The 25,768-nt window shown below is 50.4% G+C and overlaps 1 protein-coding gene across 2 annotated transcripts in view; it reads left to right on the plus strand.

Moving 5' to 3' along the window:
• Nucleotides 1–25,768, plus strand: part of SLIT1 (slit guidance ligand 1) — a 192,343-nt gene that overhangs the window by 71,588 nt on the left and 94,987 nt on the right. The window contains exons 1-2 of one of the 2 annotated variants that reach the window (XM_055253673.2): nt 11,733–11,814; nt 12,250–12,303. The exons of the other annotated variant lie outside the window; for it this stretch is intronic. The gene's annotated coding sequence lies outside the window, so the exon portion shown is untranslated. Of the gene's footprint in view, nt 1–11,732; nt 11,815–12,249; nt 12,304–25,768 lie in introns of those variants that run through there. 2 annotated transcript variants of the gene reach the window in all.

Consider the following 25,768-nt stretch of genomic DNA (forward strand, 5'->3'; position numbering starts at 1 on the left):
CTTGGCCTCCCAAAGTGCTGGGATTATAGGTGTGATCTGCTGCACCCAGCCTGTACTTTTGATCTTACTAGGAAGACTTCAGAATGTGCAATAATTCCCTCTGCTGTTTCTATGTTCACTTGGGACCCCTTTCCACCAGCTGGCCTCCCGTGGGCAGGCCCCAGAGTGGGAGTCGGTGCTTCTGAGGGGACTCAGGGCCTCTGTGGCTGCTCCATGTTGACCCTAAGTGTTGTGGTGAATTGTCCTTTGCTCCCCTGGCTTGTAACATTACCACCATAGACAGTTACACTGTGACATGGTCAGAAGCTGGGCAGGTGGGTGCTCCTTTGCTGGGTCCCTTGTCCTCACTTCCTGCCTTGCTAGGACAGTCCCTGAGTATCCTGAGGGGCTGGGAGAGCTGGAGTGGCTTCAGGCACCTGGTAGCGGGGTGGATGTCTTCCCCTCAATGCCTCACTCCCACCCCTGCCCCGCCTGGGAGTGTGGTGAGACTCTCCATGTGACCGTGGGCATGTCTTTATACCAGGTCAGGCCACCCTTTGGAAGACCCATAAAACTCACCTTAAAAATCCTAAAAGAGGCCGGGCTCACGCCTGTAATCCCCGCACTTTGGGAGGCCGAGGCGAGCGTATCACCTGAGGTCAGGAGTTCGAGATCAGCCTGACCAACATGGAGAAACCCTGTCTCTACTAAACATACAAAATTAACCGGGCATGGTGGCGCATGCCTGTAATCCCAGCTACTCAGGAGGCTGAGGCAGGAGAAACTTTTGAACCTGGGAGGCAGAGGTTGCAGTGAGCCGAGATCGCACCATTGCACTCCAGCCTGGGCAACAAGAGCAAAACTCTGTCTAAAAAAAAAAAAAATCCTAAAAGAAAAATGTTCGGGGCTGAGCATGGTGGCTCATGCCTGTAATCCCAGCACTTTGGGAGGCTGCGGTGGGTGGATCACCTGAGGTCAGGAGTTCAAGACCAGCCTGACCAACATAGTGAAACCCCCTCTCTACTAAAAATACAAAATTAGCTGGGTGTGGTGGTACATGCCTGTAATCCCAGCTTCTTGGGAGGCTGAGGCAGGAGAGTTGCTTGAACCTGGGAGGCAGAGGTTGCAGTGCCACTGCACTCCAGCCTGGGCAACAAGATTGAAACTCCATCTCAAAAACAAAAACAGAAACAAAACCCAAAAAAAGAAAGAAAAATGTTCAGAAGAGCTGATTCGGATGGAAAATCCTTTGACGTTGCAAGAGGCTGTATATCAAATTATATACAATTATAATCAATGCATCTTTGTAGATCATTAGAAAAAAATCATCAGGGACACAAAAATGACCACTAAATTTGATATTGCTTTCCAAGATACCTTTCAGGTCTAAAGTCCTCTGATTTCAAGATTCTAGTGGCATCCAATTGCTTATTTAAAACATTTAATAACTGGGCTGGACGCGGTGGCTCATGCCTGTAATCCCAGCGCTTTGAAAGGCCGAGGTGGGAGGATTGCTTGAGCCCGGGAGTTTGAAACCAGCCTGGACAACATGGTGAAACCCTGTCTCTACAAAAAATACAAACATTAGCTGGGTGCAGTGACATGTTCCTGTGGTCCCAGCTGCTTGGGAGGCTGAGGTGGGAAGATTGCTTGAGCCAGGGGGCAGAGGTTGAAGAGATTGTGCCACTGCACTCCAGCCTGGGTGACAGAGTGAGACCCTGTCTCAAAAAAACAAAACAAAACAAAAAACAAATTAATAACAGATCATGGGCTTTGGAATCAAACAGTCTTGGGTTACAGATTGCATGGTTTTGTTCCTGATACTGGACTTTTCTAAATCTCAATTACCTCATCTGTGAAATGGGGTTGGTAGTACCTCATAGTGTGGCTGTGAAGATAAAATCAGGTAGTGCTGTGAAGGCTCAGCACAGGTCCTGCCCATGAGTGTGGATTATCTGTCCTGGCCCATTGCTGTATGTGGTCCTGGGACCTGAGGCCCAGGAGACACACACTTTTATTTATAGCATGCTCTGAATTCATGTCTCCCAGCCTACGGCTGTGGATGCAGAAAGAGGAGCTCAGAACCGTGAGAGGATGGAGGAGAAAACAGAGAGAGCTGGTGCCAAGGGGTGAGTATCACAGGGTGCTCTGTCGGGGAGTGGCGGAGCCCGGCAGTGAAGCTTGGCAGAGGCTCCCTGGAGGAGGGGGCATCATTGCTGGGCTCTGAGGGTCCAGGAGACCTTAACTAGACCAAAAGTGAGGTGAAGAAGGGAAGGACAGAGGGAAAAGCCTGTGTAGCCTTGGACAGTGAAGGGAACGTGGTACGTTTGAGAACCCGCAAATGGAGCCGAGCTGTCAGGTCAGGGTGCGGGTGCGAGTGGGAAGGGGCAAGCTTGGCACGTTCAGCCAGGACATGCCGTTCTGCTGAGGGGCTTGGCTTTAATCCTGAAAGTGATGGGAAGGCTCTGGCAGATTTTAGGCAGCAGAGAGGCACAAATTCTCTCACAAACAGCATCCTGTGGTCCCTGGGCACCTGAGTCTTATTTTCACGGTGTGTTAAATTGAAGACGATGAGTAACAGGGCGGTGGGCCATCTGGGTACAGATGTGAGCGCAGACATAAGCGTGTGTTCATGGAAACGAGTGAATGCTCCCAGGTGAGCTGCAGCCGGCTCCCGCAGCAAAAGCCCTGTTTGTCTGACACCAGGCACTTCAGAGAATAGGCATTATCAAAGCAAAACATTTGGTTATAAATATTTATAAATATGTGTTGGATTGAATTGTGCTTTGGTTCATTCACCATTTATGTCTATAAATATTTGAGCGGCTGCTTGGCATCATGGAAAGACGCAGTCTTTGTAGGCGTGGACAGACAGGGTGTGTTTGGTTTCTCCGCGGCAGGAGCAGCTTGATGACCCTGGCCTTGTCACTTCACCTATCAGAACTGTAGTTTCCACGGTGATAATGACACCCATCTTACATAGTGGCTGTGAGAATTAGAATAATCTCTGTAGAGTCTAGCGTGTGTCAATGACATGATGGACACTCAGTGAATACAGCTATTCCTGTTGTTCATTTGTCTCTGTGGTTTTTAATGACTCGGACTCTTGGCTGGCCGTCTGAAGCATTTAGAGTCCCTTTTTGCCTTCAGATGTCCTTACCTATATTAGGGTCAGCCCTCTTTCTTTTCTTTTCTTCCATTTTTTGAGACAGAGTCTTGCTCTGACACCCAGGCTGGAGTGCAGTGGTGCGACCCCGGCTCACTGCAACCTCTGCCTCCCAGGTTCAAGCAATTCTCCTGCCTCAGCCTCCTGAGTAGCTGAGATTTCAGGCGCCTGCCACCAGGCCTGGCTAATTTTTATATTTTTAGTAGAGATGGGGTTTCACCATGTTGGCCAGCTGGTCTCAAACTCTTGACCTCAGGTGATTTACCCCAAAGTGCTGGGATTACGGGCATGAGCCACTGCGCCTGGCCAACACTCTTTTTGAAAATAATGCTTTAGAAATGACTTTTTGATAACAAAAGAAAATTTAGAATGTGTCTTGATGTATATGTTAGTGGCAAAGCATAATAATAAAATGAGTATCCATGTATTCACCACCAAACTTAAGCAAAAGAATGTAGCAAAGCTGCAGGAAGGTCCCGTGCCCTCTCCAACCCAACCCCAGCCTCAGCTCCAGAGGGAACCTCTGTACTGACTTCTGTGTTTATAATTTTTGATTTTCTTTTTGGTGTTGCTATATAGATGTATATATGTAAGCCTTAGCTTAACTTTTGCTTATTCTCTGACTTTTTCATAAGGGAACCAAGCTATGTATATTCCTTTGTAAGAGGCTGGTTTTATTTTTTATTTTTTTTGGACTCAGAATTACATTTCTGAAATTCATCCATGCTGATGTGGACTGTGGTTCATGCATTTTTCACTATTATGTGGCATTACCACGATTTGCCCACTTTCTTTTTGGTGTGTATTTGGATTGTTTGCAGGTTTTTCCGTGCAAATAATACTTGGAACATCCTGGCAGGTGCCTCCTAGTGCACAGTTGGGAGAGCTTCTTCGGTGAATACCTGGGAGTGGAATTGCTAGGTCATGGGCACGTGCATCAACTCTACTGGGTCTTAGCAAATCATTTTGCAAATGTAAAGCCTATGAGGAGAGACTTTGTCATCGGAACTGTTTTGATTAGGCATTGAGTGAAGGGCTGGCACCTCTATATGGTTTCAAGCCGTGGAATTGTTTCTGTGCCTTCTTCCCAGGCACAGAATGTCCTCGTTCCATGACAGGCAGAGAAGGAGCCAACAAATATTTTAAAAGTAAAATCTAGTTTCAGTGATTATTGGGTGGACAGTGGGTCAGTGAATAAGGGATTGATCCTTTGCTCTGTTTGGGCCCTTCTGGGAAGGCATTAAGGCTCTGTCCTAACTTCTGCCTGGGTGTGGTATATGAGTAAACTGAGCTGAATAGAGTGTTCTTTCCCCCTCAAATTCTGGCCCATTTGATGGAGGTTTGTAAGAGAAGAGCCAGGAGGACTGGGCTGTGTCTGCCCGCTGGCTCAGCTTGCACCCAACAGCTTGGCGGGGACTGAGAGGTTTGTCAGTGATGTTTCTCTTTAATGTGCTACAGAAGGGAAATGAGATGACTGATCAGGCACAAAAGCTGTGGACAGCACACACGCCAGACCAGCCCTCACCCCTCCTCTGTGCACCTGCCACTCCAAGGCTCAGGCAGCACTCTTCCAGTATTTACTTTGAAATGTTAATTTCTAAACTCCATCGTTTCATCCCTTCCTCTCTGTTTGACAAGGCTAATGGGGTGAAGAAGGAAGATGGCAGAGTTAGAGAGAGCAAGAGATGCAGGGAGCAGCAGGAACCCACAGCTTCTTGCTGGGAAGGTTTCCTGTCGGGATGTTTCCAGAACCTTCTTCTGATCACCTCTCCTCCCTGAGCATCTTGGAGGCAGTCCTTCTGCCCTACTTTCTTCCTTTAAGCACCTCTGGAGAGAGTAGCTGAGGTTGCAGATGGTCTCGGAGCACTCACTGCTCATTACAGATAGGAGTGCTGGCATCATTATTGCTAAAAAGAAATCCATTGTATTTATTGTGACTTACTGTCAGGTACTGTGCTAAGCTCTTGAAATGTCTTTTCATCTATTTCTCACAGTAACTGTGAGGTTGGCTTTTTTCTTTTCTTTTCTTTCTGGTGGAGATGAGGTCTCTTTATGTTGCCCAGGCTGGTCTTGAACTCCTGGCCTCAAGCGATCATCCCACCTTGGCTTCCCAAAGTGCTGGGATTATAGGTGTGAGCCACCGTGCCTGGCTTTTTATTTATTTTTTTAGATTGTAATTTTTATTTCATGTTTACAGATGAGGAAACAGAAGCTCAAGACATAAAGGAACTTGTCCTTTGTCACTGCACTCCGACCCTGGGCCTGTGCGTGATCTCAGGACCACTGAGTCCCGAGTGTGGCTTTTTTTTTTTTTTTTGAGACTGAGTCTTACTCTGTCACCAGGCTGGAGTGCAGTGGTGTGACCTTAGCTCACTGCAACCTCTGCCTACCAGGTTCAAGCGATTCTCCTGCCTCAGCCTCCCGACTAGCTGAGACTACAGGCACATGCCACCATGCCCAGCTAATTTTTGTATTTTTAGTAAAGACAGGGTTTCATCATGTTGGCCAGGATGGTCTTGATCTGTTGACCTTGTGATCCGCTGCCTCGGCCTCCCAAAGTGCTGGGATTACAGGCATGAGCTACCACACCTGGCCGAGTGTGGCTCTTAACCACCAGCCGATGCCATGTTGGGCGTTTTGTGAGGGCCCCATTGGGTGGTTGCTCCACCGTTGCCATGGGGGAGGTGGATATTGGAGTGTGCTGGGGGCACTGCCAGCACATGGAGCCTGGGCCCTCGGGAACTCTCGATTTGGTGGAGGAAATGGACAAGTTAAAAGCATGAAAGCTCACATTTACTGCATGAGCTAAGCGCTTCCTGGGAACTATTTTATTCACTCCTCAGCACTGTTACTCTCCTTTTTTCACAGAGGAGGAAACTGAGGCACGGAGAGGTGAAATGATGTGGTTAAAGTGACAAAGGAAGTGGCAAAGCTGGCATGTAAACCCGGGCAGCAAGGAGAGCCTACCCTCCTACCCACCTCCCTTGCTGCACCTTCCAGAAGGTCCTCACAGAGGTGCCCACAGGGTGCTGATGCCACCCCAGGGGAGGGCACAACCAGCCCCAAAGAGGAGGAGGATGGTAGGGGTCACAGGACTTCCTAAGGGAGGGAAGATGGGAAGAAAGGAGGGCAGCTCAGGCAGTGAACACTGGGGCAGACACCTCAGGGCAAGGAAGAGCTGGGCACGTGTGTGTGTGTCACTTAGGATTCTTTTTGCCCCTGGACTGGAGCCTCACCCCTTTCATCTCTCTTCGTGCAGCGCTGTTGGTCCTGCCCTCAGGTTAGCAACCCCTCGATTTGTCTTCTCCTCCTTTGTGTGGGTGACATGGGCCTTGAGTGTGGTTGGTGGGCAGTGGGGATGGCACCTCTTTGTCCCCAGCCCGGCTCCTGCTTGAGCTCCCCAGGAAGCTGGCCCCATGGGTTGGCTCCCTGTGTTCTACCCTACTCACAGCTCAAAGGGCAGCACGTGGGGGTGGGGCAGGGTCTTTGAGCCTTGGCAGGGCCTCAGCAAGGCAAGACCTGAGCTTTCCCAGCCGGACCTTTGGGGAAGCTGCTTGTGCATTTCCTTGCAATTTCCTTTTCCAAAAATTAGCTGGGCATGGTGGCATGTTTTTCTTTAGTATTCTTCAAATATTCCTCTATGGCATAATGAGAAAGGTCTTTGAGAACAGGAATTGGTCCATGACCAAAAGGGCTCCAGTGTCAAGGGGAATCAGCAGAGCTCTGGGGGCTTGTGTGATGCAGTTAGGATGCGAGGTATCTGGGGAGAAGGGGAGGCCCGGGGAATAGAGGCGGCATCCTCTGACCAGCTGCCCTGCCTTACCTGGGGAGAGATCGGGGTTTTATGTAACAAGGGAGACAGAGTGAGTATTTACAAACTAAGCATAGAGTTAAAATAACAACACGTTACCGCTGACAAAGCATGTTGCCACGTGCCATTCCATCCAGCCTCAGCAGCACGTGAGCCAGCTCAGGTGAGTGTGTCTCCAGGAGGCCCCTGCAGTTGCAGGGGTAATTCCCCCAGGTAGAGTGATTTGTCTTTTGTTTCCAACATCTTCCTGATGGTATCCCTGTTGGGTACCTTTTCTGGCTTTGGGCCTGTGCCCTTGGCAAACATCCTGGAGGACCCTCAAGGCTCCCTCTTGCGTTGTGACTGATAGCTCAGAGTCACTGCTGTACAGAAAGTTCAGATTACTGCGAGCTCTGAATAGATTACCCAGGATTACTGTGTGCCTTGACATTTATCAGTTGCTCCTCTGCTGGTTCCCCAGTCCTTGGACAGTGTTAGGATGCATGTCGCTGCAGATGTGGCATTTCTCTCCCAAAGAGCATTATGCCTGTCAGTCCCTTGAGCTGACATTTCCAGGGCAGGCTTACTCTAGGGTTCAGTTATCAAAGTATGAACTCTGCCAGCACAGCCCTCTCTGGACCTCTGGCCTGTCTGCTCAGGGGTAGAGCGGCACAGCACAAAGATCATAGCCTTGGGGCTGATCCCTGGTCTCTAGATTCTGTCTCCACCATGTGTGAATGACCTAACTGGGCAAGTTTAAAAAAAAAACAAAAAACTTTAATTTGTTTCCTTATTTACAAATAAAGATTTCCCCCAAATAAGCCTACCCCCCAGGGTTATTGCAGGGACTAAATGCAATAACACTTGCACTGCGCTGGGTGATAAACACTCAGTACCGATTAGCTTCCTTCCTTTGCAGTCTGGCAGACCTGAGTCAGATAAGGCCTGATCAGGGGCTCAAATGATGCTACCAGGGCCCAGGTTCATTCATTCATTCATTCTCTCTCTTTGTCTCACACCCTCCCCTAGTCTCTTCCACATAGGACTGATTTCTGATTCTCCCCTTCTTCATTCATGTCCCAAGATGTTTATAGCAGCTCCAGCTCTGACCTTGCCTTACCTCCAAGTCCCCCAGAAACGACATTAACCTCTGCATCAAAAGTCTCACACCATCATAATGGCTTTGATGGGATTCTGTTTCCATCTGGAACTAGCCTCTATCGCCAGGCAAATGATGGGCTGGCCCTGGAGCTGGTCATCTCCACCTGACCACAAGACCAGAGTTGGGGAGGGGCGGATCTCCAGACAAAAGTTGGGGTTACCACTGGGAAGTCCCTGGGAAGTAGGGTGAACAGAAGCTGCAGACAAAAACAAAACAAAACAAAAATCGGTGGATGCCCACCATGGGTACCATCTGCGGGACCTTCTCGCCTGGAGGTTCTGTCCCATATCCTGACCTCCTGCATGCCTTTCCCGGCATCCACCTGATGATGCCCTTGGCGGAGTCCTCTGGACCAGATTCTGGGTATGGTTGTCTTTCTGGCTGGTCAATTTCTCTGTTTTGTTCTTGGCCCTGGGCAGAGTCTGGGCTGAGGCTAACCTGGTGAAATGGCTTGAAATGTTACCTGTGGCCTCCAGAGGGGCCATGGCTAACAACAGTTCATGTGTCCTGGCCCCATTTTCACCTCGAGCTCCTTAATTAAGACCCTCTGGAGATGCCCTGTGGTCCTGTGATTTATCCACATCTGGTTAGGCAGTCATCTAGAAGATTCTGACCCCGGTTTGATCTGCCATCTCTTCTGCCCACTTCAGAAAATCATGTGGGAGTTCATCAGTCTTTAATATGTTTTCTGTAAAGACAGGGATGGTGATTTATGTTCCCTGCTCTCATTACACCGTGGTCACTGGAGGCCCCTGCGATGTAGCCAGAGCGCTCCCTGCCACTGACTTGGCAAGGAGGGCCTTGGGTTCCCTTTCATCTGGTTCTTGCTGCTCCTGGGGCCTCATTTATGTGTGCAAGGTGCCCTTTCTGCAGACGCAAGAGCTTGAGTGTGGCCAGGCAACCCCGCTCAGCCTTTTTGTGTATGTTTTTGAATCTCCTCATCTTTATCATGACCTGTTTTTATCTTGTCAAATAACTTACTTGCATCTATGTTCGGAGACAGTGGTGAATGGAACTGAGTGGTCGTCAGATTTATTTTTCCTGCTGACTTTTTTATGTTAAGGAAGGGGCATGCCTCCCTTCTTTCCCTTTATAATTATGCTGGTCCCTAGGACACTGGGAGAAGCCAGCTCTGCCCCCTCAGCATCTTGGCTGAGTATCGGCCAGGTCTCTGTCACGTGGAGGGGGCCAAATAGGAGTCGTGCATTTATTGGTGTTATTCAGCTGAATTTAAAAGTGGCCTATTCAGCACTGGGGCTAAGCCCCGCAGATAAGCTTGGTAGGTCACCATCTCACGGGTGGTGACAGGGGTTGGAGGTGGGGTTTCCTGGGGAGATGAGACCAGCGTCAAGGACGAGATATCCGTGAGTGACCCAGCATGCTTGGCCATCCGTGAGAGGCATGACATCCCTCTGGGGATGCATGAGGGATGAATTCATGGAGGAGGTGGCCTTTGAGATGAGTTGTGATGTTGGGTAGGACTTCAGGAGGTGCTGAGAGGAGGAAGGAACTTGCACAGGTGAAAGCAAAGATGAGGGAAGATGTGTGGATTCAGGGAGAGGGAGGCTGTAGCTGGGCACGTGTGGTGGGGTGGGAGCTGGAGGTGTGCATTGGGCCTTGTTACAGCGGCTTGCATCCAAGAGTGAAGGGTCTGGGATGCCTCAGTAGGCAGAGAGGTGTTATTGAAGGCTTTTGAGTGGGCACGTACATTTGCTTGTGTGTGGAGTGACCGGATAGAAACTGAGGTGTATAATAGTTGCTGGTGTTAATTGAACACTTACTATGTGCAAGGCATGTTCCTAGTGCCTTACGTGCATCATTTTCTAAATATAGGTCACTCTTCTGTTTGGAACCCTCTGATGGCTACTGCTTCATCACAGTGATATCCAAAGTCCCTCCCCTTGACTACTTTTCCCCTTTCTCACTCCAGTGACCCTGGACTTCTTGCTTTTCTGTGAACACCAAGCATATTCCTGCTTCCAGACCTTGGCACTGACTGTTCTCTGTGCCTAGAATACTCTTTCTCCCAGATACCCATGGGGCTCACTCCCTTCTTCCTTTAGGTCTTTGATCAAAGGCCTTCCCCGCCACCTAGAAAAAGGTAACTCCCACTCAGCACCCCCAGTGCTTTTACCCCTCACCTGCTTGATTCTTCTCTGTAGTGCTCCCCTCTACCCACTACCCCACAGAATATGAGCTCCACGGGGCAGGGCTGTGTTCCTTGCTGTATCCCCACCCCAGGAACAAGGCCTGGTGCACAGGGGTGCTCAGCAGGTAGTTACTGCATGAGTGAGTGTTCTGCAGTCTGCACTCCCGCCATGGGAGTTGCCTGTCATCATCCTCATCTTGCAGACAAGGAAACCAAGTTGAAGGTCAAGTAACTGGGCAAGGTCACCTGCCGGGAATGGCTGGAGACTGCCCACTTCTAACCCTACCACGGTCATGACCACACCACCTTGTCATGGTTGTGACTGGGCAACAACACTCACATCTCTGTCCTAGGGGCTGTGTGAGGTTTTTTCCAGCTTTATTTTGAACAGTGTTTTTGTTAGAAGGTACTTCATTCCCAGAGGGTTCATTAATTGAGGGTGTTGCACTTTGTGAAGAAATCGCTGTCTAACTTGGGTCTGGAAATCACACTGTGCGCTTTCAGATGTGCTAAAATAAACGTTTAGAGGAGAAAAAAGGAGTCTGATTGTTGTAAAAATTAGGCAGTTTGGGGAGAGAGCTGGAAGCTTGTTAAAATCCTCACCAAGGGGCCTTGGAAGTTGTTACTAAGGAGACCAATGGTGGGTTCCTTTCTGGTTAGCTGGTGGGAGGGCATCAGGAGTTGCTTGGAAGCTGCTGCTGGGAAAAAGAGTGTTGGGGGTTTTCGGCAGGTGTGTGGCCCCCACTCCAGCATGGCTTTGTCCTGATCTGTCCTGCTGCAAAGAGAGGGGAAGCAGGAGACCCTGTTTGGATCTTGGAGAAGGCTGGAGGTGTTACCTTAGAGCAGTAGAAATGAGAAAGCACCTGACTTCCCATCTCATTGCCCCTCCCAGGCATGCAGCCAGCCCTCTCCTGGACTCCCTGATGTACTCACACCTATCCCTGCTGAACGCTTGCTATTGGAGAGGTCGCTGCCCATATGGTCTCGCCTGCATGACTGAAGCTGCTCATCAGTTCTTCCGTGTACCAAGCCCAACCTGCTGTCCTGGGACTTGTAAGCCCTGGTCACCTGGCCTAGATCTGCCTCCCTTAGGGTATTCAGAGAAGCAGTTAGCCTCCCCCTGCGCCCTCGATTTTGATGGTAGCTCAGACTCTGAGCACCTGCCAGGGACCTGGTGATTGCCAGCTCCTCACATTTAGGATCCATGCACATCCTTACATCACAGTGGAGATATGGAAATGAGTTCCAGAGACCTGACCGCACTTGGTCCTGGAGCTGCTAATGAAGAGTGGGCACACAGACCCAGGTTTGTGGGGCCCCAGGGGCTGCGCTCCCTGGACACTGTATATAAGCAGGTCTCCCAACCTGGCGGCTGCACTGTGACATCACACAACAGTGCTGTCATCTACGACTCAGTACCCTGAGCTGCTGCTGAGCCGGGCCTCCCCCATCCACCCCTGTGCCACTGTTACAGAGTGATCATGGCAGCATGTCACACACACATCCTGTGAAGGACAGTCTGCGATGGCCTCTGATGGTGTCCAGAGTGAGCTTTGGCAGTCTCTAAGGTTGTCACCTTTGCGTGTCCCTGCAGTGCCTCCCCGCAGTGCCTCACAAGCTTTTTTTTTTTTTTTCTTTTTTCTTTCTTTTTTTTTTTTGACGGAGTCTTACTCATTCTGTCACCCAGACTGGAGTGCAATGGTGCGATCTTGGCTCATTGCAACCTCCGCCTCCTGGGTTCAAGCGACTCTCCTGCTTCAGCCTCCTAAGTAGCCGGGACTACAGGTGCTCACCGCCATGCTTGGGAATTTTTGTATTTTTAGTAGAGACAGGGTTTCACCATGTTGGCCAGGCTGGTCTTGAACTCCTGACCTCAGGTGACAGGTGATCCACCTGCCTTGGCCTCCCAAAGTGCTGGGATTACAGGCATGAGCCACCACTCCCGGCCACCTCACAGGTTTTAACGTACATTTACATCATCCTGGGATCTTGTGTCAATGCAGGTCCTGATTCAGTAGGTTCAGGAGGAGCCTGATTCTGCTCGTCCAAGCTGCCAGGTGAGGCTGACCCTGCCGGTCCACAACCACCCTTTGAGAAGTGACATTTGATCCCAGGAGAATAGGGATCACCCTGAGGGCAGGATCCCAGCTGGGTTAGGAGCAATTAGTATTTTCCAAGACCCATGACACTCCTGAATTTAATGATAGTCCAGGCCAGTTCCAACAGTGATCAGACCGTGGGAGAGATATTTCGTCTTACTGACTGTGAATCAAGAGGCATTGTGACTCATCACTCCAGACATGCAAACTCATATCTACCCCCAGAGCAGGGCTGGTGCTGCCTGGTACTGGGGCCATGCTTCAGCTGCTCATAGCCAGTCCAGGCTGCTGTCTGAGGCCAGGAGGCATGTGCAGCACATCCTCCCTGGCACAGCTATCAGAGGAGGGCAGGCCCTAAACCTATAACCTGCTGACTGCAATGGCTCTGTGACACGACATGGCTCCCAGCAGCATCGTGGGCAGGGGCGATGGGAAGAGCACCAGATAACAAGCCGCGTGAGTCCAGAGAAGAGACTTGACCTCTCTGGGCTTTCTTTTCATCTGCCAGAAGAGAGGGTTCAACGTGGTCATGTTTCAATTCCCCCCAGGTCTGATTTCCTTTGTGTGTGTGCTCCCCCACTAGGGGTTCTTTGGCTGGCAAGGGAAACTAGAGAAGTTTTGCTTCCAGGAGGGGAGATGGAAATACAGCCTTCTGCTCCCTGAGAGGTTGTCCTGGGTGTGAGGGCAGCAGCGATCTGGGTTGTCTGGGGAGGAGCGCTCCATCCAATAGGAAGAGGACCCAGGAAGCTGGTTCTGGTGCCTCCCTCTCCATTCTTCTCTGCAGACACTCCATCTGTGTCCCCAGCGGCAGGCCTATGACTCTCTTCCACCTGTGTCTGGTCTCCTTGTGAGGCTTCTGAATGTGCCTTTGGGATTTACTCTCCCTCCCTAGTGCTGCATGGCCTCCACCATCCTCTTGGGGACACTGGCAACGTTAAGGGCTCAGTGCCAGCAGGAAGGGGTTCAGTTTCATTGATGCACAGAGAGGTCCATTCCCTTACTGTTTTCTGCTCTTGTAGGTGGGCAGACTATACCCATGGAGCCCAAACTGGCCTGCGTCTGCACCATCCCTAGAAATACGCAGCAGCACTTTTCCTCTCCTCCCTGAGCAAGCCAGGGAGCCCTGTGGCTTCCAGGGCATTTGCCCTTGTGGTCACCTAAGGCCGAGGCAGCGGCGTACCAAGGGGTGGTGGTGGGAGCCCATCCCTGGTGGGGAGCAGTATTGTATCACTGACATGCCTTAAAATTGCCAGTGTGTGATGCTAATGAAAAGTGAACTGACTTTTATTATTGGTTTTATTGTTATGGTCATTATTTTAATGAATGAACAATTATTGTTTGAATTTTTTTTTTTTTTGAGACAAGAGTCTCGCTGTTGCCCAGGCTGTATTACAGTGGTGCGATCTTGGCTCACTGCAGCCTCTGCCTCCCGGGTTAAAGTGATTCTCCTGCTTCAGCCTCCCGAGTAGCTGGGATTACAGGTGTGCGCCACCATGCCTGGCTTATTTATTGTTTTTGTATTTTTTGTAGAGACAGCGTTTCACCATGTTGGCCAGGCTGGTCTTGAACTCCTGGCCTCAAGTGATCCTCCTGCCTTGGCCTCCCAAAGTGTTGAGATTACAGGCATGAGCCACTGCACCTGGCCAAAAATTTTATTATTGCTGTACAACCAATGCACCTCTTGCTGGCTGCACACAGGTGAACCACTCCTGCTGTGCCTCCCCTGCGGGGCTGATGGTCCCCTCACCCACTCCCTGCATGCCCGGTCCCAGCTCAGTGACTTGGGAAGGGACGTATTCATGTCAATTATGTTTGTGAGTTGAAGTCTCTGTGCTGTATCAATCCAAGAGCCAGCAGGAAGGGTCTCCAACACTAGAACACTTCCTGACTCAAATCGTGTGACATCATGTCACTTATTGTCAATGGGGAGATGCCTGGATTCAAATATTGTGTCTTCTAGGGTGATGGAAGTGAGAAAATTGGTTCTTTGGCCATACTCTAAGTATATATTGTCAGAAGATTTTAAATACAGATAAGACATTTAATTATTAAATGGCTTTTCAACGTGAGGCTCAAATGGAGCTTTCTAATTAGCTGTCAGTTCTGTCACAGCCGTGACTAGTGTGCCCTGGGCTGGCTTCTCTCCTGATTTTCATGTATAAATTCCATTTCATGGTAACCAGATGCTGCGGGGGCACTGCCCGGGGTCTCTGGCCTCCCCCGGGCAAGAAGGTACCAGAACTTCCCTCTCCTTCTGGGACTGCCTTTCCCTGCTCCTAGGTCAGGGCAGGGGACCATCAAGCTGGATTTACTCGAAAAGGATAAGTGAAAGGAAAGACTGGAAGCACCCCGCTCCCTGCATACCTGACACACACGTAGGTACACATGCAGAGAAAGAGGGCCAGGCCACAGGCAGAGATGGACACTGGGTGAGCCAGCAGCAGCCAGAGACAGACAGATGAACACCTACCCAGATGTACAACAGATCCAGGAGCTTCTCCTCCTGTCCACTGCCTGCCGTCCCCCACCCCGCCAACCTGGAGTCTTTTTCCCTTTGTGCAATTTTGACTTTTAGAAACTCCGAGGTGGCTGCAGCCCCGCTCAGCTGTATTGAGCCTGCTGCTCTGGGTGGCTGACCTGGGGCAGGCCAGCCTGGTGCAGTGGTGCCTGTGCTGCCTGCATCTCTTCCTTGGGACTCTTCCTGAGATCTCAGGCCCTCCTGTGACTTCAGCCTTCCCTTTTCCCCAGGAACCCCCAAATCAAGCCCTGGCCCCTCTCTTAGTCCTGTCTCACGTTCCCAATGGCCTGAAGGAGGGGCAGTCACAGCATCCTCCCAAACTGGACACCCCCCGCACCTCCACTCCAACCTCCTGTTGCTATTCATGTTAATCATGGCAGCTAACAATGGTGAGGGGCACTGAGAACCAGGTGCTCGGCTGGGCACGTCACACACGCTCGCTCCCTTGGTCCCCCGACACCCCTGCCTGAGGAGCTGGTCTCATTTCCTGCTGCTTTATTGTTCAGGAAACTGGGGACAGGAGGGGCTGAGTGTCCTGTCCAGGGCCACTTGGGGAGGCCAACTCCAGAGTTCCTACTGACAGCCACGTAATACTCCTGCCTGCTATGTCCCCAGGCATTGTCCCTTTCTGGGGGAAGCCAGATCCCTCCATCTGGTAGTTGGGAGCCCCATCACTGGTGCTTTAAGGACTACTGTGGCCTCACGAGGGACTCTCCTCTGCCCTTCCCCTCTTCCAACCATCCTACTTGGTGCCAGGTGTCGTCTTCCTGAGACACCACGCTGATCCGCTCTTGTTTTCAAGTCTTCAGTGGTCCCGTGGCTGTGGGTTCAATTTCCCCTCCCTTACATGGCATTCAAAGGCCTTAGGCACCTGCCCAGCCCAGGCACCTCCTAGCTTGTTTCTCTGTGCACACCACTTGGACCACCAGGCTCTTCAGCTCTAGCCCCAGCACATGCTGGGCTGCCTGCCTCTGCTCACCCGCTCTGCCTCGCCAAGTCCTCACCATACCCCTAGGAGCCCTCACCTCTCCCAGTTCCCTCCAGCCAAGGGGTGTCTTCTCTGACTGAAAACCTGGCCCCTGCCCCTCTCTGCCTAGCAGCTTGGCTTCATCCCAGTTACCACTTCCTCAGCCTCTCTCCCCCAGCTCTGAGTTGTGAGCAACAGTAGGGCTTTTGTGAACAGAAAATGGTACTCAGCAACATGTCCGGCCCATAGCGAGAGCCCCAGAACTCTTAGCCCCCCGGGTCATCCCGGTCACTGTTTTCTCGGGATTCCTTAGGGCAGGGCTGTGCCTGTGTGCATGCTCACATTCCCTGCACAACCCCACCACTGTCCCATCTGTGGAAGGCACTTGGGGAATAGTGGTTCCAGCTATGATGGTTCAAGGCTATTCGTTTTGCCAGACCCTGGTAGCTGCCAGTGTAATCAGAATTTTGCAGATTGAACTATAAACTGGGCTTGCTGATTCATTTGAAATGGCAATATCAACATGATAACATTAACAAGATCGTTAGGCTGGTGATTGCACATGTACGTGTGGAAGTGAAAGGAAGCACTCTGAACAAAGCAAACAGCTTGCCATCTCTCGTTGTAGGGCATGGCAGAGAAGTACGAGGACCGATGGCTGCCCACAGATTGTGCATGGCTGGGGAAGGCCTTCCTGGAATAGTGGAAATGATGAGAAATTTAATATTTTGCCTGGGGCTGCAGATTGCAGACCAGGACATATAGCAGAGGGCTGCAGGATAGCAAACTGAATGAATGATCAGTTTGTAAGTCAGGACTAAGTCAGGGAAGACTTTCTGGAGGGGGCTCCTTGAGACTTAAAAAACACCCACTACCAAAAGTTTTAGATTGTTTGCTTTTGTATTAGCATCCACATAGGAAAGGCAAGACGTCTTTGATAAAGAAAGAAATCTAAACTGTGGGTGTTCTTTCTATGCTTTTAACAGCTAGTTTTTCCGCCCACAGAAGCATCGTTCTCACCTCTAAACTCCCACCCCACCTCCACCATCTTAATGAAGTGACCTTTTAGTGCATTGAGTTGGAAATGCTTTCTCTGTAAAAATTATTTCCTCCATGACCCAGGAGTAAATTATTTAGTGGTCTCTGAGACCTTCTACAAGTGAAGTTTCCAAATGAGCCAGATGCATTCCCATGAACTCTGACCTTGCTTAGCAGACATAAAACACAACAGTGAATCTCTCCTAAGACAGCAAAGCATCAAGGCACTCCATGCTCTGGGATCCTCTTTCTCAGGCCCATCAGCGTAGTAGCTGCGAGGATGAGATGTGGTTGCGGTATTAGATGCAGGAGTGTGTGTGTGCAGGACGTGGAGGCCCTTGGGTGGGAGCCTGGCCTAGGCTAGGCGGGTGCTGGTGAGGAGCCTGGAGGTCAGCCTCTTTTGGGGTGCCAGGCGCTGTGCACTCTCATCTTGCCCTCCTAGTATCTGTGAGAAAAAATGGGAGCTTTGGATGGTACAGAACTCCAGAAAGGAGCAGGAAGGCTGTACGTTTGGCAGACAGTTGGTTGGGCAGTTTAAATTTGTCCAAATGAGTATAAAGCCACCCAGGAGGGGCTTGTTGGTGGCTCTCATTAAATACAAAACTAAATGGGATTTAATTTTTCTGCCTCTATGAGTCTTTTCACACCCATGCATTTCTAAATCACACCACGTGCCCTGATTCTTGAGAGAGAAAATGTGGTTACTAGAAGCGAGAAAACCGCTGGCCCCTGGGTTTCTCTGGGTTTGCTGGGGGAAGGGGGCTCTCCGCCTCCCCTCTCTCAGGGTCAAGCTGGGGCAGGTGGGCTGTGCTGTGGGCAGGTGGCGAAGCAGCCCTGCAAGAGGTGGGAGTGAGGAGCCGCTGACATTTCATTCCTGGCCCCTCCTGCTCGGGCTCCGTGAAGCCTTTTTAGCTTGGCTGCTGGAAGCTTCGAGCTGATAATGATGAGGGAGTGTAAATGTCAGCGGGCTCCCGGCTTCAGTCAGAGCTGTTAAAAATAAGCCTGGCAAGGCAGCTCTGCCAGAGGTGCGCTCAGAGAGCGGTGGGGAGGGCAGGAGGGGTTGGGGGAACAGGACGCTGGTTGGGGGGCTCTAGGGCGTGATGGCGAGAGGATGTCAAACCTGGTTTCTGGCAAGTAGTGAGTGGGGGCAGGAAGCAGAGACAGACACGAAGGAAATACTTATTTTCTTTTCTCAGCCTTTTTTGTGATTAAAAAACAAGTGACATCTCAAATTTCATTTGGAAAGGAAAAAGCAGAAGGCAGCGGTCTGGGTCCCTAAGCTCAGGCCGCAGCTGGCTCTTTTGTTTGCTGGGCTGAAATTCTAACGGTGCCTGATATCAGAGTGCCTGGCACACCAGGGCAGAGGCAGGGGGTAGGGGGATAGCTGCCAGCCTTACTCAGGGTGAGAGATTCTTTCTCTGCTTGGCCACTGGGGAGGAGGCACAGCCCCAGGTGAGATCCGGGAGGGACCTTGCACCTCTCAACTCAAAGGGTGCCCTGTGGCTGGCAGCATCAGCCTCTGCAGGGAGCTGGTTGGATAACACAGACACTCAGGCCCACCCCAGACCTGCCCATCTGAACAAGTCCCCAGGGGATTTGTGTGCACATTAGTGGCTGAGAAACACTGCTTTAGAGATGATAGCGTCTGTGTCCTCAGATGGGGACACAGAATTCCAGAGTGGCAGAGGGACACACCCAAGGTCACACACCTGATGCAGGAAACGAGGGCCTCTGAACCAGGGTCTGGAGCATTTTTCCATCCACATGATGTCCCTCACAGGGCTGGGCACAGATGCAGGTTCAACAAGTGCAGCCGTTACTTCTCTCCCTGCTGCAGTATGGTGGCTTTTCTAACCCGGGGGGAATAGCTTCAGGGACCAATCGGTATATCTGAGTGGACTTCAGTTCTCACAAAGAATCTCCCCAGCACGGGATTCAGTCCTATCCCTTTTTTCATTTGGGACATGCTAGCTTCTCCCCGCTTGTCCCAGAGTTGGCATCTGAAGCTGTGCAAGGAAGCAAGGTGCAAAATGGGCGTGGAAGGCCACGGAAAGCCCCAAGAAGAGGGACCTTCCATGGGAAGTAGTGGCTGGTCCATAAGAATAGCGTTAGGATGTAGTGAGGTCAGCAGCTGGACTCTGGCTGGAAAGCATGGATGCAGTTTAATTAGGCTTCTTTCTCTCTCTTTTTTTCGTTTTTGAGGAGTTTTGCTCTGTCGCCCAGGCTGGAGTGCATTGGAGCAATCTCTGCTCACTGCAACCTCTGCCTTCCGGGTTCAACTAATTCTCCTGCTTTAGTCTCCCTAGTAGCTGGGACTACAGGTGCCCACTACCATGCCTGACTAACTTTTGTATTTTTAGTAGAGACCGGGTTTCACTGTGTTGGCCAGGCTGTTCTCGAACTCCTGACCTCAGATGATCCACCTGCCTCGGCCTCCCAGAGTGCTGGGATTATAGGCATGAGCCACTGCACCTGGCCTATCTCTCTCTCTCTCTTTCTGGCAGTTGGGACTGGGGTAGGGTAGAGAATTAAAGTTGAGAATTAAAGCAGAGAATTAAATCATTTATTGAGATGTGCTCATTTGCATTTATTTGTTTAAAATAATTCCATAAATTGTAAAAGTTCTTCCTTCCACCCAAGGGGAGAAAAAAACTGATAAGATGACATAAAGCAGTTTTAATTAATTGTAAAAAAATTCAAAGATATCCATGCCCTCATTCGTTTGGTCATAGATTGATGCATTCCCCGACTTCTTATTAGACTCTGATTTCTCCCTAGGCACTGTGCTCGATGCTTATCAGACCAGGCAATTTCTGGTCCTAGTGCCGCTGTCACCTGCTCCACACAGCTGCATTCTTCTTATGAATACTACTTAACCCAGGTGCCCAAACTCGACATTGTATCATTTTTTTAGGGTGGAAACTCCTCCTGTCTTCCTAATTAGGGGCCACATGGCCTCACATAATCATCAATAAGGCTGAGACATCCTTAGGAGCATAGAATTTGGCTAGTTTTTTGGAACCATACAGTCGGTGGAGGCGTGGTGGGATCAGACAGCTATGCAGGGTCACTGTGTTCAGTTGCTCAGGATGTGCACTGCCCAAGAGTGCCACCTCTAAAGGACACCATTCTCATTATAGATGTAGATTTGCACATTTATTTAGACAATTTCCAAATAAATAGACGTATCTTGAAGAAGGGATGCCTTTTTCTAATTCCCACAAAGGTCCCCTACGGCCTGGCAGTGGCCCTGGAGGTTCTGGTTCCAGCACTAGCTCTGGTACTAGCTGCCTTGAATTCTTCCCACCGGTCAACATGCTTTTTGGCCTTGGCCTTTCTTCTACATAGGATGCAGGGGGTCCTCTGGGGGCAGGGTGACCCAGGTGCATTTCCAGAAGGTGAATGACAGACTTAGCACTGGGGCATCCCTTTCCTAGGTGGTTTTTGTCACCTTCTGAAAATGCCCATCTTTGCTGTTGCTAGTTTCTTTGGCACTCACTCACATTTCAGCCATTTCTTGTTTGTGTCCTAATTCTCCCTTGTCACCAGCCTAAGAGAGAGTGTGGGTGTGAGGGAGGCCCTATTCTCTTCGTCTCAGGGCTTTGCTTCTCTGCTGTGGTCAGGCCCACAGGTACCTGCACATCCTCCACCTGCCTTAGCAAGACGATGTTTCTGCAGATGGAGTGTTGGGTACTGCTAGCTGTGCTGGTCTTTCCTCAAAGGTGACTTCTATGCCCGCTGGAATTGGGTTTGGCTCTATATAAGAGAAAAACTTTTTAAAAAGATGACTTAAACTAAGATATTGGGGTTTTTCTCTCACTCCAAAGTCAGCTGGGAGTCAGAGTCCCAGGACCCCTCTATCTTTTTCTCCAACATCCTTAGCTTTATCTTCCATCCTCAAGGTCACCTCATGGTTCAAGATGGCTGCTGGAGCTCCAGCCATCTAATATGGGCTTTAGGCAGGAAGAAGAAGGAAAGTAGGGAAGGAAGGGCACCTTTCCCAACTGAGTCAGCCTCCTTCAAAGAGATTTTTCTGGAAGTTTTTTTGTTCAGCAACTTCTACTTAAACCTTGGCTACTCCAAGATGCAAGGGAAGTAGGAAATGTAATTTTTTTTTTTTTTTTTTTTTTTTGAGATGGAGTCTCGCTCTGTCACCCAGGCTGGAGTGCAGTGGCGCAATCTCGGCTCACTGCAAGCTCCACCTCCCGGGTTCACGCCATTCTCCTGCCTCAGCCTTTCCGAGTGGCTGGGACTACAGGCACCCGCCACCACGCCCGGCTAATTTTTTTGTATTTTTTTAGTAGAGACGGGGTTTCACCGTGGTCTCGATCTCCTGACCTCATGATCTGCCCGCCTCGGCCTCCCAAAGTGCTGGGATTACAAGCGTGAGCCATCGCACCCGGCTGGAAATGTAATTTTTATCTGGGCACATGGCTGGCCAAATCAAATCACAGTTCTTGTAAGAAGGAAAAAGGGGAGAATGGATTTTGGTTGGGAACACCTGGCAACCTCTGCCACATCTTGCTGCTTTTCCCCTTCCCCTATCCACTGCCCTCCCAGGGTCTCAAAAAAGCTGTTCTGGAGAGCTTTGCAACACAGGTTATGTCTTCTGGCTGCCGCACTGCCCTCTTCTCACCCCAGTTCACAGTTTTTTTCTCTTTCCTCTGGTTTTCCCTCTGTCACTTCTCCAGTGAATCCAGGGAGGGCAGTTTTTTGTACAGTGGTTAAGATGTAGATTAAGGCAGACCTGGTCCAGGTTGTAGACTGGACTCCCAGCTGTGTAACCTTAGGCAAATCACAGAACCTCTCTGAACCTCACTTTCCTCTTATGTGAAATGGAGCCAACAATAGTCCAGTGGCCTCGTGGATTTGTTGTGAGGAATAAATAGAGGAGGCAGGCGGATCACTTAGCACAGAGCCTGGCACGTTGCAAAGGGCTCAGTAGGTGTTGGTTACTACTATTTTTATTATCATTTTTGGGTCTTGCCCTTGGCATGGATTTTATAGGTATCACCAGCTAGTGGCATATTTCTTTCCTCTTAGACAATTCTCATTCAGTCAAGAAATATTTATTGAGCATCTACTATACACCAGTCTCTCTTCCAGAAGCTTGGAATAATTGACGACACAGTAGGTAAGAATCCCTGCTTCAAGGAGCTGATATTTCATGGGGAGAGTCCCATTGTGCTGGGTGAGACCCTCTGGCCCTTGGCTGCTCTTTTGCCACCAGAAATAGCATCCATGTAGGTATATAGGTCTCTGGGCATTAGCCTCCCACACATGCTCTTATGGCTTCTGAGTCTTTCAGGTGCTTGACCTATGAGATACCCCAGAGGCTGACTTTTGAATCACATTGTTCTTGTATTCACAAATCCTTGGGCCTGCTTTAGCAGGCTAACCTATGCAAGTGCTTGGAGATGAGTGCATGTCTCTTCCCAGTTAGTTCATTTGCTTCTAACAGGAGCCTTCTAGAGACAGTCTCTCAAAGCAGGGTGTGTGACATTTTTGGGAATTGGATGCACCATGCACATATGCACAATTTGCACATGGTTTTAGGGGCTGCATAGACCTTGGGCAGCCCACTCTTGAGGCCTCAGAGCCACCAGGGCCCCAGCTCAGAACCCTGCTTGACAATCTCAGGAGTGACCTGTGCCAGAGCTGCCTTGACGGCAAGCAGGTGAAGGCAGGCTTCACAAATGTCACTGCGTGCTAGTCACTCTTTCTTGCTCCTTGTGGGTGGCCTGGTTTGAGCAAAAACTTGAGATAAATGTAAGAAGATGAGGCAATGGTTAGCCAAGGTTGCCCTTTGTCCTTTACTAGTGTGTGAATTGTGAGCAAGACTTCTCGCCACTCCTGGCCTCAGAGTTAGTTCTGGCCTGTAAAAGACTGGAGCTTGTTTAGATCATTTCTAATGCTGTTTTCAACTTGGGAACTGCAAGGGCACTTATGGGCTTGGCATTGGACAGAGGGGGGTCCAAGCCCTGTTCGTGCTCCTATGAGCTCTGTGCACTTCAGCCAGCTCCCTGACTTCTCTCAGCCTCGGTGTTCCCATTTGCAAAATGAAGATAAAAACACATTCAAAGTATGATTGTAAACGAGCTAGAAATGTGACTGTCATACAAATATAAAGTGGTAAGTGCCAAAAGTTTATATTTAATTCATGAATGAAGGGACCAGCAGGATGGTAAAGTTGTTTCAAGGAGAATTTGGGGGGCTGAGAGCTTATCATCAGTGAAAGGCAGGGAACACTGAAATAAAACTACAAAGTTCAATACAAAATTGGTTAATGTTAAACAGGGTTAATAAACTAAACCTTGAGGTTATTTTTTCTACCAGACAGTAATGATTTGCAACTCTACCACACAAAAATCTATAAGTTCGTGTGTAACTGCACAGAGGATAGACCCTAATCAGTAGTAGATAGTGAGACAAAGGTGAGTCCCCTAAGGAACCTGGCTCACTTCACGGAAAGACATGAGGAGAAGCCCCTTCCCAGGGGAGAAGGTGGCAGGAGTGGTGCATGGAGCGTGTCTGAGCACATCCACACTGATTGGTTTTCAGATGCAGCTGCAAAGTTCATGTGAAATGAAAAAATCAAATCCGTGCTTTGAATCCATAGCACTTGCCTTTTGCAAGAGGCAAATTCTCAGTATGGGGATAGGTGATAGAGTGATATCAAACCAGAGTGAACATTTGCTAGGACAGGTAGCTATCTTCTCATTTGATGTCAATGAATGATCTCAAGTATATCACAAAGTAGTTTTTCCTCCAGCACTGCCTGTGACATTGAACAAACCACTCCTGTGGCAGTGAGGCAGGGGGCAGATGTGCTCTGCAGCCATACTGAGAACCGGGGCTCCCCCCAGGGGCTTGCTTGTCACCCCCTTCAGCACTAGCAGAGGGCCACTTTCATGGATGGGGCGTGGGCTTAGAAGGCAGCAGCCAGGGCTTGCTATGTCCCAGCACCGGCTGGATGGCTTGGGGCTTGCAATTTCACCCCTTCTGTGAAAGCGCCAAGGTGCAGAGCCTGGTGTGGTGCAAGCACTCAGTGAAGGGAGCTGTTGGTGGCACGCTCTTCAGCCCCTTTCCACCCTGTGGCAGTGCTCAGTGTCCTCATCTTAAAAATTTTACCTCTTAAGGCTGTCAAGAAGGTTGCTTCTTGCTTTCACTGCCCCCCAACACCCCTACAATCCAGTTGCCTCCCAGAAGCCAGTTCTTTTTATAAAATATCAGCCAGACCCTGCTGCTGTCCTGCTAATACACTCCAACTGACTTCAAGTCCAACCCACATCCCAGCCATGCCTCCGAGGCTCTCCATGACCTAGTCCCTGCCTATGGCTCTAGCCACCACCTTCTTTCTATTCCCTGACACTTCCATCTCTTGCCCGCCTCACGGCCTTTGTGCCTGCTGGTTCCCCTGCCTGGGACGCTCTTCCCAGGACTCTGCTTGGCTCCTTGCTTCTTGTCACTTCGTTTCTCCCTTGACAGACAGGGAAGCCCACCAACCATGTGGGCTGCAGGGGCCCCTGCTTCCCGCTCCCTCTCCATTCTGGCTCCTGTTCTGTTTCCTTCGTGGCACTCCTCCATCTCTGAAATCATGTGGGTGGTTTTTGGCTCCCCCACTGGGATGGAAGCATGGAGATCCCTTGCCTTGGTTGCTGCTCTGCCTAAGCCCATGGTCCAGCCCTGAGAATGGAGAGGGTCCAGATGAACAGCAGCAGCAAGGATGCTGGTGACAGGCACATGTGCCAGCAGGGGCTGAGCTGAATGCTTGTCACATGCTTACTTGTCAAATCCCCACCACAGCTAGATACTGTTGCTATTTGTTATTCTCATTTTATACAAGAAGAAAGAGAGGCACGGAGATGTTAGGGGACAAGCTCAGAGTCACCCAGCTAGTGAGAAGCAGAGCCAGGATTCAACCCAGACAATCTGGCTCCAGAGTTTCTGCCCTTAACTGACATGTGAAATGCTTGTTGGATTTGTGATGTACGAGACAGAACATGAGCCATCCTCCCCGATGAACCCCACTCCTCCACGATGACAGGCCGTCCCTGCTGGCCTTGATCCCTCAGCCTACTCCCCCAGCTGAAGCCTCCCTGCCTCAGCCGTGAGTAAGGATAGGACACCTTCCACCGCCTCACAGGGATGTGATTCAGAGATAGGGCTGCAGCGGCCAGAATTCCATTCCCACCTCTGCCCGGGATTAGTCACACAGGACACGTCCCCGTGGGCAGGTCACCTGCAGGCTTCACACTCATCTTCAGAGTCTGACACCTCCAGCCATGGGCAAATTATCTCTCTGCCCGGTCAGCCCAGAAAGACAGAGTAGCAGAGCCCCGGAGCCGAGGGCCCCAGCAGCCCCACGCTGCGTTCTTTTCATTTGCACCTTAGCTGGCTGTCAGGTGCGACAGGGACTCGCTGCCACCCCTCACTGCTGCAAAAAGTGAAGTCCCAAGGCTTCCCAGCTCAGAGCCTCACCCCCAGCCATGGGGGGCTTGGGCTCTCCCTGTGTCTTCCTGTCTGACTCTTTGTCTTTTTTTTCTCCTTTCACTTCTCTTTCTTTTGTATTCTGTTTTTGCCCTTTTCTCTTTATTGGTCTCCCGGCTCTGGACTGCCTCCCTTTCTCTCTTTGTCTCGGATTCCCTTGCCTTTCCCCCAGATGGCTGCACCATGGTGGCACCGGCACCTGGGAGCTGGCTGCTGCTCCCACAGGGCTTCAGCCATTGCTTTCCTGCAGTTTCTCCCTGCAGGGTGCTGCCCAGGAGTGCACCTGCAGGCTGGGCAAGTGGCCAGGGCTTCTGGCTTCTGTTTGGCCACTGCTCATCTGATAAACAAGTGTGATCCAGCCTCTTTCTTCCCTTGGTCTCTGGATCCTCCCCATGACAGCTCATGAGGAT

Source organism: Symphalangus syndactylus, chromosome 2, assembly GCF_028878055.3.
Source record: "Symphalangus syndactylus isolate Jambi chromosome 2, NHGRI_mSymSyn1-v2.1_pri, whole genome shotgun sequence".
Classification (NCBI taxonomy): domain Eukaryota; kingdom Metazoa; phylum Chordata; class Mammalia; order Primates; family Hylobatidae; genus Symphalangus; species Symphalangus syndactylus.